We start from the raw sequence: 18909 nt of genomic DNA, 5'->3' as shown, positions 1-18909 counted from the left end.
CAAGTTTGAGTTACCAACGTGCATTCCACAAATTGGGATCCTCAGAGCCCAGCAGTATCGCTGTATTCGAGAGGGGTTTGGAAACAAGCATGGAAGAAAACCGCTCAACTCTGCATTTTTAATTTCCTCGAAAAGGAGTCACTTTGGCTTTATGTTCATGATCTCAGACCTAACTGGCCATGTATATGAAGATGTGAAATCATCCGGCCCTAGCTTCTCCGAGATCTCTGCTTGGGAATGGCCACCTTGTGCTTAGTTTCTTCCGGTATTTGGTGGACAGGTCAATTCTCAAATAGCAACTCAAATGGCGCCAATATCAGTAATTATTCTGGGCTTTCTTGTCCCTTCTCCTGGATAACCCCACCAACTGTTCCAGTGATTTAGGCAAAAATTGATGGCCATTCCCCAAAACATCCCCTGTGCAGTCCCCTCATGCTCTTGAAAGTCAGAGGTGACCCCGTTTCCCACCCAACAAGATTTCGCCTATCCTATAGGGAGCATAAGAAGTTTTGAACCCCAGGTTTGGAAAACCAACTTGGTTTAAACTTCCCAATTATCTGAGGCCTCTCTATCTCAAAAAGTATTTTACAGTTGCAGCGGATTGGGCAAATTTGTTCTTTCTTACATTTGGGGTCTGAAACTCATTCTTAAGTTTCATACCGATTTCCCACATCAATGTGCTTGACATAAAGCCAAACCAACTGCCCAGCACCCCTTCTTCTGCACAGGAGAGTGCAGTTTGGAAAACAGTGGTGGGAAAGCAGCAGTCTGCTCTGCAAAATATCAGAAAGCTCTGACAGTATAGTATTCATAGTACCGGTCAATGAGAATTTTGGGGAATGCGCTTTCATTAATAATAGAAACAAATTTTTTTTTATTTGGCCTTATAAAGTAGGTTGTGATCATGAAAGCTTTGTAATATATAGTATTTTTAATTTTTTCCCCTGATTAATTTGCCAAAGATGGGAATGGATACCAGAATTTTAAGTTGGCTTTTGTAAGACAGTTAATGATTGTAATAGTGTTCGATCTTCCAGAAAGCTTTATATGTTCTTCCACAATAAACCAAACAGATAATTTGTTTCGGTGAAGTTCTCCTCACATTCACAAACCCACAAACTATTCCTCCTGATGCAGATACTGTAATACCTACAAAGTTCAAATGCATTTTCGATCCAAAGTAAACAGAGGAGTGTCTGAGACATGAGCGTGCCCAGCTCTTTTTATTACAAGCAACGCATGGGTCTGGCTCACTAGAATTTGCCAAGAAGACTTGTCTTATGAAACTCAAGGTATATTTTGTTATGCCATTTTATGTCCTTTTTTTTTAAAAAAAAAAACTTTTGTGGAAAGTGATATGTTGAATCAAGTGTAAGCTGAGTTTTCCAGACAACTGAAGTAGCTACATCGTGAATGTTATTTTGTTATTAAAGGGTTTTTACTCAATGCTTTGTGCCAGTGGATGTCCTTTCCTTGGAGACACTAAGAACTATGGAATTCCCTCAGCTTGGCCTCGATTTCGCTTCTGCTGTCATGGGAGAACACGGGCCTAGCCTGGGAAATTAAGGTCATGGGCCAGAAGGTAGATTTGGGCACTAGGAAGAGATCTCCCTGAGCGTCACTTTAAAGAGAGCTGGGCCCAAGCTTGCTAACCTCTCTCTCTCTCTCGACCCCAGCACTTCTCTGAGATCCCTTGGCCTTGAGCACATGCCAGCAGAAAGCAGACCCCAATTTGTACAGGAAAGGCAAGGAAGAAAAAATAGTAATTCCAAATCTTCGGTGGACCACCAGGCACTCATCTCTCCCCAAGCTGGGCTCTTCCAGCCAAGACCATGGGTGGACCATCTGGTTGGCTTTACCATCTTGACTCTGGCAAAGCATCCAGGTCCCCACAATCCAGTGGGGCTCTTTCAAACCAGAATCCCCCTTACCACTCTGCCTCTTCATCCTGGTTTAGCTATTTCATCTATAACTTTTATAGACAATTACTTAGAAAACAAAGAAAAGTATGAATAGGTTTTTCTGTCGTCTTGTTTCTAATCTGTATTTTAGCTATTCCCAGTTCTTTGATCGGGAAGGATACCAGAGGGAAAAGGAGACCCACTGCCTCTCTGAGCCTTGCTCTTCTCTGAGGGAGGGGGCCATGCACATCGCTCATGCTATTGATCTTTCATGTTGGACAGGCTGAACCACAGCTATTAGTTAACCAAGAACAGGGCCTAGTAATGCCTATTTTGTCTCTTCTTGAAAGTCCTACTAAAAAAAAGAACTTGGGGTTTCCCCCATTTTCCTTGCTTCGACTCAATTTGGCATTTAGCCTAAGAGTCAGTTTGTTCTCTAGGAAAGTTTTTTCAGATTATGACTACCTAGGAAGGAGGTGAAGTGACTTTCAGATTATGACTACCTAGGAAGAAAGTGAAGGTTTTTTCGGATTATGACTACCTAGGAAGAAAGTTTTTTCAGATTATGCTACCTAGGAAGAGAGGTGAAGTATTCAAAGACTAGCTATTGGGTTGGTAGTCTTACCATTAACAGATACTTCCTTGAAGGCAGAATATTATTTCCTTCCTTTGCTATGTCATTTTATGTCTAAATGGTGCCAGCAAACTTTTTACCATGCAAGGTTGTAAGACGTCTGCCAAATTGGAATTCCTGAAACAGGAAGACAACTTTCACACTAAAAAAATGATAAAGAACATCTAAGTTTGGCAGGCAGGGACTGAGATGATGTGGGCATAATCTTGGTGCTGGTTTTGCTTTTAATCCATATCTCCAACCACCAGATCTTATTTTCCCCCCCTCAATCCTAGGGCAGTTCAGGCTTTTCTCCCCCAGTCTAGGATGCCAAACAGTTTCAAGGACAAAGATCACTAGAGATGGACCAACATTTCAATTATGTTCTCTTCTCCGTCCTTTGATTTTCCTGGACTGCAGAGAAAGAGCCTGGCCGCTTTTTTCCATCTTTCCTATTCTAATAGTTCTATCCAAATTAACATTTTATTAGTACAGGTATAGTAGATTCTTTCTTGGTCAATGAATTCTTAGTAGAGAAACTATCCTTCCACCAAAGTGAGTGAGAACAAGTTCTAATAGCTTTTCTTTCATGGGTTTTTGTTCTCAGGGTTGAGTGAGTCCTGGCTATTTTCTCACTTTAGGCCCTGACCTCAAATGTGTCAATTTGGGGTATTAAAACACATTTTAATTTCACATGCTGGCCTGTGGGGCTTGAATCCTTTCTTGCAATCTGTTGGTTGCCTTATGGTTTTAAAGGTGACTAAGATGAGGGAAGGGAGGAAGAGGAAAAGAGAGAAGAATTTGCCCCAGCTCTATTTAAAGTTTTAAAATGTAAAGAAGAGACTTATGAAGCCATGGGAAAATGGCTCTAGAGTGGTTAATTATACTCCCCCATACTCGTTCAGAGCCCATGCTCTGGCACGTGGCTTCTAGGTCAGCTCTTCCAGAAACCCAGCCCTGTAGTAGAAACCCAACTACCTTTCATAGGCCTCTATCCAGATTCCAAAATGACAAGAGATCAAAGAGTCACATGCACACCTCTTGTTCTATTTCCTTGGTTTTTCAGATATTATCTCCAAGAAGATCACAGAGGAAAGCTTTAAACTTTATTTTTAGTCAATCCCTTTGACATCACCAAGTATATTTAAAATCTAACACACCCCTAAAATTTGCCACTCCCTTCTGTTTTGAAAAAGAAAACCCACACACTAGTTAATCCACATTCTTATTTTCTTTATACCCCGAGCTGTATTTCCAAAGCATATTATAACACAGATTTCACCCCATCTCAGATATGTTAAGTCAGACTGTGCTGAAAGATGTTCCAGGGATGGTCAACAGGGTATATGTTCAGTGACCGCCCTGAAATCCTGGTGGGGATGAGGATCACACACCACTATCAAGGGGCTGCTCACCCCTTGATAAGCTCCCAGTCCTTTGGAAGATTTCTTTGAATGTTAATTGCATTTTCAATTTTGCTCATTTCCCACCCTGATGTTTTGTCCACAACATTGCTTACACTGGATTATTTCTATTTTTATTCCTATCATTAAATGGTAGTGCTGTAAATTCTGCAATTAATGTCAAATAAACTGCTTTCATTCATTGACCATGGCTCAGTTGGCTTCTTTCTCTTTTCATGGAAAGGATTAAGCATCCTTCTCCTATTGCATCCCATTGTAGTTTCATAAAGAACAATAAAGTTGCTCGGCTTAGTAAGATTGAAATTTCATTACCTCTCACAGGATGCAAGGCACATCTTATAATCAACAATCTGTCAACCATGTTATCAACCACAAAAGACTAGGGATGCCCTGTAAAGACTGCCTTATTCTTAACCCATTAAAACACTAGAGATGACCTATCCCAACCTTGTCCTTGAACAGATTCCATATGAGGTTACATGTGGTGAGTCAAAAAGGGGATCACTTTAGTGTCACCATATGGAAGAATGAAAACAAACAAACCCATTTGGAGCCAGGGATCTCATATGGAATTTAGGCCCTGCCATAAGTTATGTAGCATTCAGCAAGTCCCTTAAACTCTCTGGGCTTCAATTTCTCCAACAAGGTTAAGGTTAGGATAGGTTATATCTGAAGTCCTTTACATCTCCTGTTAAAAATTTTTGAAGATATTTATATTTTGCTATAGGTCATATCTTGGCTTATTATTTTTTTAAAGTTAATGAGTTAAAGAGTTCTTTTATTCATTTTAAATTTAAATATCCCCCAAGCTGCAAAGGAGTTCCATTAGGTAAACCTTTGGTCTAAGTGAAAGACCCACCTAAAACCCAGCCCATGAAGCACTAAGTGCCTTTAACTAGGCTAGTGGTTTTCAATTCTGGATATACATTAGAATCACCTAGAAAGCTTTTAAAGTATGCTGATACTTAGGTTCATCATAGATCATTGGGATTTGACAGGGGTGGACCCCAAACATTTATGTATCAGTTAGCTTTTGTTATATAACAAACCACTCTAAAACATAGTGACTTAAAAGAAACAACCATGTTCAAACACACACACACACACACACACAAAGAAACAACCATGTTATGGGTCACAATTCTGTTGGTTGTCAATTTGGACTGGTCTCAACTGGGTGGTTCTTCTGGTCTTGGCTGGCTCATGCATCCACCTGTCAGAGGGAATGGTCTAGGATGGCCTTTGTTTGGACACCTTGTGGCCTGGGAATGGAATTGGTATACTTCCAATGCTGTATCCTACTGACCGAAGAAAACCATAATAGGTCCAGCCCAGATTCCCAGGGAGAAGAATGGAAGGAGACTCTAGCCCTTGATGGGAAGAGGTGCACAATCACATTGCCAAAGGAGGAGTGAAATAATGCAGTCCTTTTTTTGCAATCTACTATAATCTATATGTTTTAAAGTTCTCCTAAAGATTCTAATGTCCAGGCAAATTTGTAAAACGCTACTGTAAAACCTACTATTTCTCCATTTTTTCCCACAACCCCAACCCTAACCTGTGCCAGCTCTTTCAAATACCTTCATTGTATAGCTTGAACTCATTTTATGAAGAAACTATTGACAACTTCCAAACTTGCAGTGTAGGTATCACCTATAGGCTGACTTTATATAATTGAAAAAAATCTGCCACAGACTGAATGATTTAGACACTCGTTTTGTTGGCTGATGAACTCTCAGCCTCAGCTACTGGTGCCTGCTCACCAGGCCATTCATTCCATGTGCAGAGCTGGTGGGAAGCACTGGGAAGGCATGGAGTTCTTCCTGCTAGCATACTCTGGAGGGATTCTTGGCTACACCAGCCACATGCAGGCAACATGGGCCTAGCATGACCTTTGGGCCAGTCATGGAGATCTTGAAATAGCATGGCCTTTGGCTCTAAGATAGAATCCCTCTTATCTGCCATTGGTATCTTTCTTCCCCAAATGACTTACCCTTTATTCAGGCTTCTGTACAGAGAAGACCATCTTAGAGAATAAACATGCTAGGCCAAGTCTAAAGTAGATGATCACCAAAACCTCTTCCACCTCTGATATCTGCTGCCTCGAATAAACCGTCACTGTTACTCAGAATGTTAAACAATAGCTAAAGTTGGAAAATTTCAAGGCTAAGAGACCTCTGGTCTCACTTTAGCCCTATCAGGATAGCAGAAGTAAAAGAAATTCGTAGTCTAGGTGAACCCTTTGAATGACCCTTTGAATGGGCCTCATCAAGGAAAATACTGTCTCATTTGGGAAGCTTGTTGACATGAGGGCATCTGTCTAGCCTTTGGTTAAAGCCATTTGATGGGATGAGGTATCCTTAAGTAAAAATACCCAAAATTATTAGCCACAGTCCTTACAAATCCCCTCTCTTACTTTTATCTGCTCCTGGACCCTTCCCTCCTTAAATGGGGCTATTTTTAAGAGCGTGGAAGTTCTTATAAAAGGAAAATAAAAAGCAGGAATAAATCCCTGTAAACCCATCACACACAAGGAAACAGTGGCCAGTCCACAGCTGTTCATGGAGAATAATTATTTCTGGAAGTACTACTAATGGTGGTAGCCAACACTGGAAGCACTCACTCTGCCCTCACCTCCACAACCACCCTCCCTGTGCAGTAGGCTGGGGCAGGGTTCATCGTGGCCTCTTGCAAATAGTAAAATGGGATGTGTAACAATGTAAGGAGTAAGCGGTAAAACCAGCATTCAGACCCAGACGTCAGAGTTAATCTCCTTGTACCTAGTCATTCAGTGTTGCATCACGAGGACCAAGAGATAGTATGGTATGCTTTCTCTGGTTGGGGTGATAAAACATACACCATGAAATCACTACTACTATAGAGTCATCTCTGCTAGATTCCAAATAAGTGGCACAAACACTTTTAAAAAATGCCAAGAATTCAGAAGAAATGTGGACCACTCCAAACTGGGTTGGTCAAAAAAAAAGGCTTCTCTCACCTCCTGTAGATTTCTAAGTACTACATTTTATTAACAAGCTCAACTGAGCACAGCTCAAGCATGGCCAAGTAATCTAGATTTGGGGGAAGAGATGACACGCCTCCCCCCACATAACTAACCTCAAATATATAGTATGCTCTTCAGATGACTAATATTTAGATCTCTGAATCATGCTTCCATTTTTACCTCTAGCTCTGATTTGGGAGGGAAACCAGGATTTTGAGTCAGAAGACTTGAACTCATGCCCTAGGTCCACCTCTTACCAATATGTGCAAGTCACTTAAATTCTCTGATCTTCAGTTTTCCCATATAAGGGGAATAAGAATATAACAGTGTGTTACTGCCCTGCCTAGTTCACAAGGTTACTGGGAATATCAGGCAATGAAATATATATGGATGTGAGCTATTAAAGATAGCTATCATTTCACAAAAAAATAGAAGTCTGAGGCTCACAGAGGTTAGGTAATTTGTCCTAGGTAACACTAGTGGAGCCAGGATTTGAGCCCAGGATTGTCAGTTTCAAAGCCCACATGAAAGTCCCTACCGAACCATGGATTCCCCAAGTGAAAGGAGAGCCACGCCGTGGTACTTGTAGCAATGCATACCATGTCACGAGGCATTAATTAACAATTAGCCCTGCCATTAGAAGTGTAACTAGCAGAAGAATAAACTCACTTGTTCTACCCTGCAAGGATTATTCATAAAAATTGTCATGAATTGACTAATCCAATTTGGTCATGCACAACATTTAGGTTCTTTCTGGTGGCTTATCATAGCAACTGAAAGGCTTTGAGATGGGAAAAATTTACCTACTTCCCCAAAACTCCCTGTCAGATTTTACAGAAAGTGGGTCTAAGACAAACCTGCCACATACAGTATTAAAATTTAACAAATTCTATTGAGCAAATGAGTCACTACCCTATGGACACTGTCTGCTGTATAACCTCATCGAAGTCCAAGTTCTCTGCCTATAGGGACCTACATACTCTAGACAGACCCAGCAATACTCCAGAGGCAGGCTTTGGTTAGCCCTTGGGCAGCATCAGACAAGAAGCAACTTCCACAACCAAGGTTGGAACACGGGATCTCTTAGGGATCAGACCTACTGTATATTCCATAGCTGTGCAGGCTGAAGGTTTCTCTGGATTCTCACACCCTATGCATGCAAGGGAGGGTGTGAGGGGCTCTCCAACCCACTATCTTAAATACCTTTCAGCTTACCTAACACCAAAGTCCATTTGTCACATTTCTCATGATAATTGATAGTCTACTATTTTCACCATTAAAACTCACTTTTGCATTCGGGATGCTAATTAGCAGAGCTGGGTGTTGCCTGAGAGGCCGATGGCTGAAGTACTGGTGTGAGCAGTGGCTGCCCCGGAGTGAGACCCTTCAGAAACGATGTTCACTGATCATCCAAGGCTGCACACCCTGATTAAGACAATTTACTGCCCCCAGATGGAAGCACAAACAAACTGACACAAATTACACCAAACTATCTGTGCTAATGTCTGTTAAAATAAGTCACATTCACGGGACGCCTGGGTGGCTCCGTCAGCTGGGCGTCTGACTCTTGATTTCAGCCCGGGTTATGATCTCAGGGTCATGAGATGGAGCCCCATGTCGGACTCTGTGCTCAGCACGGAGTCTGCTTGTCCCTCTCCCTCTGCTTCTCCCCACCCCCCCATCTCTCTCTCTCTCCCAAATAAATGCAATCTTAAAAAAAAAAGTCACAGTCATTACAGTAAAAGTTCATGTTTTATCCACATCCTATGTTAGAAAAGATTGAATAGCATATGTTAATTTCAATATAAATAACAATATTTTACATAGCATTTGTTCTTTTATTCATCTCATTTTTCTCTACAACCTATAGTGCAGGTCTTTTTATTCCCATTGAATAATTAAGTACTAAGAGTTTAAATCATCTTCTTCATACTCATCTAATAACAGCTTAGGTGGGTGAATATTTACTAGGTGCTGGACATCGTGCTAAACACTTTACACGGTCTATCTCATCTTGTTCTCCCAACTACCATGAGGCAAGTACTATAAATTATCTCCACATTACAGATGAAGGAACTGGTGCTTAGAGATGAAGTAACTTACTGCAGGTCACCACCAGGCAGCCTGACTCCAGGGCTAATCTCTTATTTCTGTAGTTTCCTTCAGTTACTAGCAGAACTTAGACTAGTTCTCACAGCTGGGGACTCCTACTCCTGTGTTCTTTCAATAGGAAATCCTGATTGCTAAGGAGCAGACATGGGTAGAAGTGAAGGTCAACAGTTCAAATGCCCTTCCAACATCTCCACAAAATCTGTTCACAGCTTGATGCCATAGTTTATGGCTGCTTGGAACTTGCTCCCTTTTCTGAGTCTTCATTTCACTCTTGGGGAACTCCATCCAGCACATGTGCTTGGAACTCCAGGGAGCTGACACCTACGATTTGGGACCTCCCAACCACAGAGAAGCATACAGAGTGGGAGTAAGAGTTCACTGTTGGCCGTGTGTACTCAAAGTGCCCACAAAAGTGATTTTTAATTTAATTTTAGTTTTTAAAGATTTATTGATTTATTCAAGAGAGAGAAAGAAAGAGCGCATGCATGTGAGTGGGGAGAGGGGCAGAGAGAGAGGGAGAATCTCAAGCAGACTCCCCGTTGAGCGCAGAGATTGATGTGGGGCTCAATCTCATGGCCCTGAGATCATGACCTGAGCTGAAATCAAGAGTCAGATGTTCAACCGAGCCACCCAGGTGCCCCAAGAGTGAATCTTTAAAGGATACTAATAGAGCTGCAAAACTGAAACCACAAAGAAAGCAGCCGGTATCGGTATGAAGCAGTGGCTACAAATACATCTCCTAACAGAACTATTTTTGAATAATCTCATCTGAGCTCTAAATGGCCCTCACCATCGCCATCATTGTTACTGTCATCATTACCTTCACCTTCACCACTCTGGCTGGATTTTCAGATGAATAAAAAACCCTCCTGTCTTCTCCTGAATTCAGAACTAATTAAGAAATGAGACATGAAAGCCTTTTTTTTTTTTTTTAAATGTTTTATTGGTAGAGCTGACTTGGAGAACATGCATCAGATTTGTGACCAAAGGGGTTTCCTAATATAATCCTCCTGAATTGAACTTTACCCCCAAACTGCCAGCCAACTTTTCCCTCTTCTCCATCCTGCTTTCCTTGCTCCTCCCAGGGGCTGCTCCCAAGAGCACTTCCCAGTAAACCTCCTGCATGTGGACCTTGGGGTCTCAGGGTCTCCCTCCCAGAGAACCTAACCCAACACACCTACTTATATGCCTTCCTCCATTCCACTCTCCCCTCCCCTAACAAAACCAGACACTAACTTGGGGAGGAGGAAGGAAAGAGGAGGAAATCTAAAAGACTCAACTATTTCCCAAAGCAGATTGTTTGAACAGTAAGAGAAGGAGATATTATGAAATGATAAAACTAAGTTCCTGACCTGTTCCCCAAAACAACTGAATAGGGCTCTTGAAGATCAGAAATAGAAAATTAAGAGGCTCTATCCTCTTTAAATATCTAAGATGTAAGCTGAACTAAAACTGTGACCCAGCGACATAAGAAGGGCTGAAGGCCCTGGGTGTTCGAGGCCACCCAGGAGTGTGGGAGGCAGTGCCGGAGGCCAGGACATCCCCCAGGAGAAGAACACAGCCATCCTCAGCTTGTGTTGGGGATAGAAACAGTGTATGAACCGACTGAAGATAGAGAGAAAGTTGGGAAATCATTGCTATTCTTAAGCGTATCTTATAAAACTAGTATCTTTTCCAAGGATTTTTTCATTAACATGATGGTTATGATGACAATGAACAGATGTTAAAAGTAGTGTGAAAGCAAATGATGGAACAAGAGACAACACCATCAAAGGAGGTAGCCCCTTGTTTTATATGCTCACGCCTCCAATTATAATGGCTCAGACCACCCTATCCTGCTTAGCCTAGCTCCCTCCCCACCCTGCTGCTGGAATATGGCTGGTCATCTGGGAGGGGAGATTTGGGGTGTGAATTAGTATTCTATGGCTGCATAACAAATTAGGGCAAACTTAGCAGCTTAAAATAACAATCATTTATTATCTCACTGTTCCCGAGGCCAGCAGTCCAGAGGTATTGGCAGGGCCATGCTCCCTTGGAAGGTGCTAGGAAAGGACCTGTCCCAGGCTCCTCTCTTAGCTTCTGGTGGTTTGCTGGCAATCTTTTGCCTTCCTTGGTGTGTAGACACACATGGCTCCAATCTCTACCTTCACATGTTCACAGGATGTTCTCTCTGTGTGTATGGGTCCAAAATTCCCCTTTTTATAAGGACACCAGGCATATTGCCTTAGGGGCCTCCCTTATTCCTGTATGAACTGATCTTAACTAATTGCATCTGCAATGACCCTATTTCCCTATAAGGTCACATTCGGAGGTACCAGCACTTAGAACTTCAACATATGAATTTTTGGAGGATACAACTCAACCCATAACAGTCAGTATGAGAAAGTGTTCCTGGTCATTTAACACTTGAACCTTGATCAAGACCTCTTGGTTCTATGGTTAATTAATTAGTCATTTATACTTTTTCTGCTTCATTTTAGATACTCTTATAATTTGCTCTTAACATTTTGTGGAAAGAGGATAAAGAGAAAGATAAGAGGAGAAACAGGGGGTGGGGAAGGAGAAGGAGGAAGGGAAAAAGAGAAGAGAGTGAAGGAGAAGGACGGTATGTCACTTATTATAATGCTGTAGGGCCTGGAATTGGCAAGTAAGGGCTTGGGTTCTGTAGCCTCTTTTGCCAGAAGTGTATCAAGGGTGGCTGTGTCCCCAAATGTGTCTTCAACATTACTCCAACCACAAAACCCAAGATCAAGATCACCCATATGGATTAAATTTTATGACGTATGTTTGTAAGCCTTAAATTTCACAAGAACTAAAGTACTCTTCCAGTGGATTTTATGGCAAAGGAAGGCTGGACAGGAGCATCAGAGTCCTCCCCCCCCCCTGCCCCTCCCCCCCACACACACTGGCCTATCTACAATTAGAGACATTTCTTTCCTAGAAAAATTGCCCACGGTGAAATACCAATGTTCTCTAAGTTCTGCTGTGAGGTCAATTCCAGAGCCATGGGCAGCTTCCAAAACCATTTTCTGCCCAAAGTACTCATGACTGGCCACCACCCCTCAGCTGCCTCTCTCCTGGCTGCACCTCAGCTTGCAGTATCCTACAGCAAGTCCAGCAGAGAGGAAAGGAGATCAAGAGTGTAGGTCTTGGGGCGCTTCGACTCCACCCACAGGGCAGAGCAGAGCAGAAGACAAGAGGCCTTGCCCTCAGTGAGCCGAGGAAGGACAGCTCATGGCCCACTGTTCCAAAGGCACAGCTGCTCTCCCCTCAGAGAAGTAGCTGTATCTTCCAGAACAAATCTAGCCTTGTAGTACTCAGGAGGAAGTCATGCTTAGAGTCTAAGAAGCAAAGATCAAGTTTGTCCCTTCTACATGCACAGTGGAATGGACAGCGGCCTCTATGGTGTGTGACAGGGCAGGTGCTAACCGCTCTGACGCCCGCCATGCACAGTGTCACCTTTTGGGTTAAATATTGCCTTCTTTGCCTCTTCATTTTTGTTTATTGACTTTTCCCATAAGGCCCACCTCCAGCATATATACTTTTATTCCTTCCCTTTTATCCTTGCTTCCTGTACCAGTGGTTCTCAGCCAGGGCGGTTTTCCCCACCAGGAGGCATTTGGAAATGTCTAGAAACAACTGGGGAGGAGGTACTACTGGCATCCAGTGGGGAGGCTGGGGAAGCTGCTACGCATCCTACAAGGTACAAGGCAGCCTTGCAAAGTGAAGAATCCTCCAGCCCCAAACGTCAGCAGTGTCAAGAGAGAGACACTCTGCTCTGTTCCCGTGGCAACACTATCTTTTTTGTTGTTGTTCATATAAAATGTGTATTGTTGGGTGCATGCATTTTTAATTTATGGAAATGATATTATATTAGAGCTCTCATTCTGTTTCTTATAATTTTCATTCATCACCCGATTTTTAAGGTCCATTTATGTTGCTGTGTATACTCTGACCCATTGCTCTAAGTGCTACATGGTTACCCGCAGAGGGTATCACCTCATTTTACCCATTCGCCTTGCCTTCCGCTCCCAGCCACCTTAAACACTGCTGCAGTGAACATCCTTGTGCATGGCCCCCTACTGTCCATAGGAGAATGACTGTGGGGTCAATACCAGGAGTAGAACTGCTGGGTATAGGTAGGTGTATAGTTCATTTGAACAAGTATGGATAGACTGCTCTCCAGAAAGCCCACCCCAGTCTACACTCACACCAGCAGCATGTGAGTCTTCTTAGACTTCCACCCCAGGAGAAGTTCCTTCACTCATGAACGTGCTACCATCCATTTTGGCGGGCTGTGGGGTATCTCCTTTTATTAAACTTGTTTTCTTAACTTTTTTTTTTTAAGATTTTATTTATTTATTTGAGAGAGAGAGAGAAAGCGCATACATAGGGAGAGTGAGAGGGAGAAGCAGACTCCCTGCTGAGCGGAGAGCCCGACGCGGGGCTCGATCCCAGGACCCCGAGATCATGACCCGAGCCGAAGGCAGACGCTTAACCGACTGAGCCACCCAGGTAGTGCCCCTGTTTTCTTAACTTTTAAGATAATTTCAACTTGCAGCGTGTTTCCTTTTTCCCAAAACAGCTTCAACTATAAATCAAGAGGAACAATCTAGAGAAACAGAAACACATCGGACCCCAGACTCTTCTGAAAGGTGTTGGTGCTCCTCTATGATAGTACTCCTGCTTAAGTCATTCAGCTTGCCCATGGGACATGGGGATCAATAAAGTGATATAACCACAAATAATAGATGCCTATCAGTGATATATGAGCAACGAGTCTTTAAAGTAGGCAACTTTTAAAGATTCAAAAACATTCCACACTGAAGATGGCCATCCCCAATGTCCTGAAGCTGAAGTGCATTCCTGCAGAGTTAGTGAGTGGTGGACAATGGGCTCTGGTCACCAGGCAGATGAGACTAAGCAGCCCAGAAGCCGTCTGGGGGGGTCAGAGGGGCTCGCCAGACAGCAGAGAGCCCCCAAGAGGGGATTATGCTCCCAACAGCAGTGCTTTTGAGGGCCAAATGTTCTCAGAGGTGGGTAATGACAAAATCTTCTTTAGAATAATAGCCCCTTCGGGTCAGCAAAAGGGTTTTGCAAAAACTCCAAGTCACTTTCTAGTGAGTTTTTCCCCCTCAAAATAAGGGATAACCACTAGGCTATCCCTTTTCATCCACTCCCACGTGTCTTTAGGCAACCAAACTGAGCCCGAGAGATCCCGATGGGCATCCCATTGGAGTCCAGGTCAGAGGCAGAGCACCTGCTCTCTGCCAGGTACTGAGCTCCATGTTCAATAAGCAAAAACTCATACACATAAACCACTACAGTGGTCCTAGCACATGATATAAGCTATATAAATGATTACCATTATGACTGTTCATCAACATCTTCATCACCATGAAATATTAGATCCTGAAGATCCAGAAGTAAGACAAAGTCCTTGCTTCTAGAGAGCTGATGGACAGGTAGTGGGGAGATATTTAATAAATCACTAAGCCAATGAGCATGTAGAGTAATAACTGCAAGGCAGAACTGTAAGTACAGTGGCAGAAACAGAGCTTCAAAAGAGAGGATGCACAGATAAGATATTGCGGGCTCCTGAAACTGGGGTTCGGTGGTGGTGAAGAGCTCTTTGGGAGGATGCTAAAGTCCTATGGTAGATTAGAACTGTGTCTACTTAGATTTTTATTCCCCAGAATTTCCTTACCTGCCTAATTCTGGGTTAGCCTGAGCCATAACAGATATTGTGCAGAAGATCTGGAAGCCAGAAGTAAAGCAGTGCTCCCCGCACCTTTTTTTCTAGCACTAGGAAGGTTGGTACAGGGCTAGAGCACTGCTGCAGATCAAACATGGGGTCACCAAACTGCTGACTCTCCTTGCTTGTAGGGGCAGCTGCCCATCCTGTCACTCCTCCACATCTTCCTTCGGCTGCTCTAAATCAGCAGGCGACTAAGCTCCATGTGAAGGGCATCCGCTTTTCCCACATCTTCATCATGGAAGTTGGTCTGGAGACAGTGAGGGACAGATGTGGATTCCAGCTCACCCCATGGGTTCCAGTTCATTCTTGCTCCCCCCACATCACACATCCTTTTCTCTGATTGTGGTTTTGATGTCATATCTAAGAAACCATTCCCTAAACCAAGGTCATGGAGAATTTACACCTATGTTTTCTTCTTCTAAGTTTTATAATTTCAGCTCTTATGTGCAGGTCTTTGATCCACTTTGAGTTAACTTTTGTACGTGGAGTGAGGTTAAGGGTCTAGATTTATTCTTTTACATATTCTTCCAGCACCATTTGTTGAAAAGAATATTCTTTCCCCATAAACTGTCCTGGTAGCTGCCTTAGCTCACATTCTCACCATCAACATGTGTAGCTTCCAATTTCTCAATACTCTTAACAACATTTGTTATTGTCTGTCTCTTTGATCATAGCCATCCTACTGGATGTGAAGTCACATCTCATTCTGGTTTTGATTTGCATTTCCTTAATGACTAAGAATGTTGAGCATCTTCTCATGTGGACATTAATTTTTTAAATAAACTTAATGTTTTTAGAACAGTTTTAGATTCACAGAAAAATTGCCAAGGTTGTCCTGAGAGTTTCCCTATACCTCGTAACCAGTTTCCACTATTATTAACCCCTTATATTAGTGTGGTACATTTGCTACAGTTCATGGATCAATAATGGCACATTTTTCTTAATTAAAGCCCATATTTTATTCAGATTTTCCTAGTTTTTGCCTAATATACTTTTTTTTGCTTCAGGATATCATTACATTTAGGCATCATGTCTTAAGTCCCTCTAAGCTGAGATAGTTTCTCAGACTTTCCTTATTTTTGAAAATGTTGACAGTTTTGAGGAATACTGGACACGTATTTCGTATGCTGTTCCTCTACTGGGGTTTGTCTGATGTTTCCTTTATGATTAGACTAGGATTAATGGTTTGGGGGAGGAAGATCACAGAAGTAAAGTGCCATCCTCCATCCTCCTCACATCAAATCGAGGGTTTATATGGTCACTGCGACTCCTCCTGGCTGGTCACGGTGACTCCCATAGGCAGTGTTATCAGTTTTCCCCACTGGGAAGCTGCTTTGTTCCCCCCAACCCCACGCCATCCTTTTTGGAAGGCAGTCACTACATGCAGCCACACTGAAAGAGTGGGGTACCTTTTTCTTTGTATCCACTCCCTACTCCCAGTTTCCCAGATTTTCAGAATTGTCAGCTCAGCGCAAATCTAGGCTGAGGCTAGGAGCCCATCTGCAGTGAGACAGAGAGCTGGAGAGCCCTTCTACCCCCAGGCTTTCCAAGCTTGGACCTGAGAGGCGCAGCCCTGTCTTTGTGAATAGTTTACCTGTCTCTAATCATCTCCTGGAGGCAGCCGTCCCAGAGTTCCCAGCAAAGTTCCAGTCTTAGCAGTTTTGCACAGCATTCCCTTAATATGCTTTAGTCCCCAAAGCAGGGAAAAAAACAAACAAGTAAACAGAAAACAGCCATTGGATCAATAATACACGCACGCACGCATGCATACCCTCACATACACAGTGTGTATGCAGAGCAGGCCTTCAGCAAAATTCTGAAGCAGATGCAATTTATCCTTGATGCCCTTTCTCTGCTTTTTCACGCTCCTCCCAGAGGTCCCTGGGTCCTCATGCTGTGAGCCACACTCAGGTCTGCCCCCCACTGGCCCTAGATCTCTTGGCAGCCCCCTCCCTCCTGAGCCAGGACTCCATCACAAACCAGTTAGTAGCTGGGCTTGCAAAACTGTAGCCTGGACAGGAAGGGTGGGTGGAAACAGTAAACCGTCTCCAGGGGAGGAAAGCGGCCAGGGAGAATGGTTTGGCAAAAGCAATGATTTTTAAGCCATTTACCTGTCATTTTTTGAGAACTTTGAAAGTTACCTACCTCTGTGCTTTCAACCTGTAGAAAATGCAGGCATCATTTAGCGGTGAGAAATTGATTCTGCCTCCAGGTGTTTCTATGTCACAGGGGATCTGGGAGCAGCATTAGATTTGCAGATTTGCATTTCTATCACTCGCTCTCCAAGCCTGCTTCAGGTACCTGGGCTTCCCAATTGCCCATGATTGCTCACAACCACCTTTGGCTTCCCGCATTCCTAATCAAACTCCACTTTGGAGCTACTAGCCATTTCTCAGAAACTTGGGAAACTTTCTACTTTCTCCCTGTGTGACGTTTCGGGAAAAGGTTTATTTTCCCCTCTAGGCTTATTTTTACTTAGCTGAAGTCACTGGAGACAGCATACATGGACTTTGCATTTTGATCAGACCTCTTTCAAATGTGCTGGCCCTGTAGTTGAATTTCAATGACTGTGCTCAGTGATTTGCAAGAGAGAATATAAAAAATGCCCACTCCTGGAGATTTCCCGTTGGTAAAAGTGCAGACAACACAGCATTTACTGTCTATTTATTCTCCTAACAAGTACATTGTCTCCTTATTCCTTTCACGGGTAATTATGAGCACTCTTCATTTGGGCCCAGCATCTATGTTAGAAACCACAGCACGTGCGAAGTGTAACATGGTCCACTTTCCTTCAGAAGTTCATAATCCAATTGAGAGTCAAGGTATGTGCATAATATGGTTAAATAACATTATAAAGTAAGATGATGTGTTTTAAACAAATACTCTAAGTCATACTAATGGAGTTCTATGCCCAAATTCCAATGCAGGAGGAAGCAAAAGCAAGCAATTCTTGGACACCAGCTGGGCATCCTACAATTTAACTCAATTCTGACACTGTCTTCCCGGAGACAGCATCAGACCCCACAGGTGAACGGCTCAGTCCTATATGACTACGCTCCCTTCAGATGCCAATTACCACTGTGCTTCTGACCCACCAGCCACAGATTGGACGTTCCTCCAAGCCCCTCCTCGGGTTCCATTCATTTGCTAGAGCGGCTCACAGAACTCAGAGAAACTTTTTACTCACTGGACTCAGGAACAGCCTGGTGGAAGAGGTGCGTAGGGCAAGGTTTGGGGGAAGGGCGTGGAGCTTCCCTGTCTTCTCCAAGCATAACACGCTACCCAACTCTCCCCATGTCCAGCAACATGGAAACTCTCTGAACTCTCTCCTTTTGGGTTTTTATGGAGCCTTCATTACACAAGCACAACTGACTAAATCACTGTCCACTGGTGGTTGAACTTAATCTCCAGCCGTTCTTACCTCCCAGGAGGTCTGGGGGTAGAAATGAACGTTCCAACCCTCTATTCAAGATTGGTTCTGGCAACTCTCCCCTATCCTTAGGTGCTTCGCAGTAAGGGCTGAATCGTATTCATTTTTGTATCACCAGCATCTTATCTTGTACATGGCGGGACATGAGATCTAGAGACAAGTGGGAAATGATAAGGATAGGAAGGGTCAGGCCCCTGGTGGGGGGTGGGGGCTGGGGGGAAAGGAGCCAAGAGCCAACCAACCAAGCAAGAGAAGTGAGGTCAAGAACTAAGCAAGTGTTGGCAGAGGACTGACTGAAGTAGAGAGCAGGTGTGAGCAGGGCTCTGTGGAGAAGCAGGGCCTGGGCTTGAGCCACAAAGAGCTAGCTTCTGGGGGAACACATCGCCCTGTGGGTCGGGCAAGTGCCAGCACTGGTAGGGCAGAAGGGCGGGGGCTCAGCTTCCCACGGGAAGGCTCTGAGAAGCACCCAGGTACCGTGGCCTCTGATGACCATGCTGCTGAGAACATTCAGAGCCTACGAGCCCAATGCAAGAGACAGATTAAGGCAGATGTACTTGGGGCCAGGAGAATGAGCCCTGAGCAGCCTAGAGAGCCCTTGGCTTTACTCCCCTTCCCGAGGAAATGTTTAAGGACCCTGTGAGTTTCTCCAGCAGATTTTCCAGAATCT

General features: G+C 43.5%; 1 protein-coding gene across 1 annotated transcript in view; it reads left to right on the top strand.

Annotated features, from left to right (window-relative positions):
• The window catches only part of ONECUT2 (one cut homeobox 2), a 72675-nt gene extending 54313 nt beyond the window's left edge, over nucleotides 1-18362 (top strand). The window contains exons 3-4 of the transcript XR_013443295.1: nucleotides 13403-13569; nucleotides 17740-18362. The gene's annotated coding sequence lies outside the window, so the exon portion shown is untranslated. The remainder of the gene's footprint in view (nucleotides 1-13402; nucleotides 13570-17739) is intronic.
• The last annotated feature ends 547 nt before the right edge of the window (nucleotides 18363-18909 follow it).

Source organism: Halichoerus grypus, chromosome 13 (assembly GCF_964656455.1).
Source record: "Halichoerus grypus chromosome 13, mHalGry1.hap1.1, whole genome shotgun sequence".
Taxonomy (NCBI): Eukaryota; Metazoa; Chordata; class Mammalia; order Carnivora; family Phocidae; genus Halichoerus; species Halichoerus grypus.
This window is presented reverse-complemented; position numbering and strand designations above follow the sequence as displayed.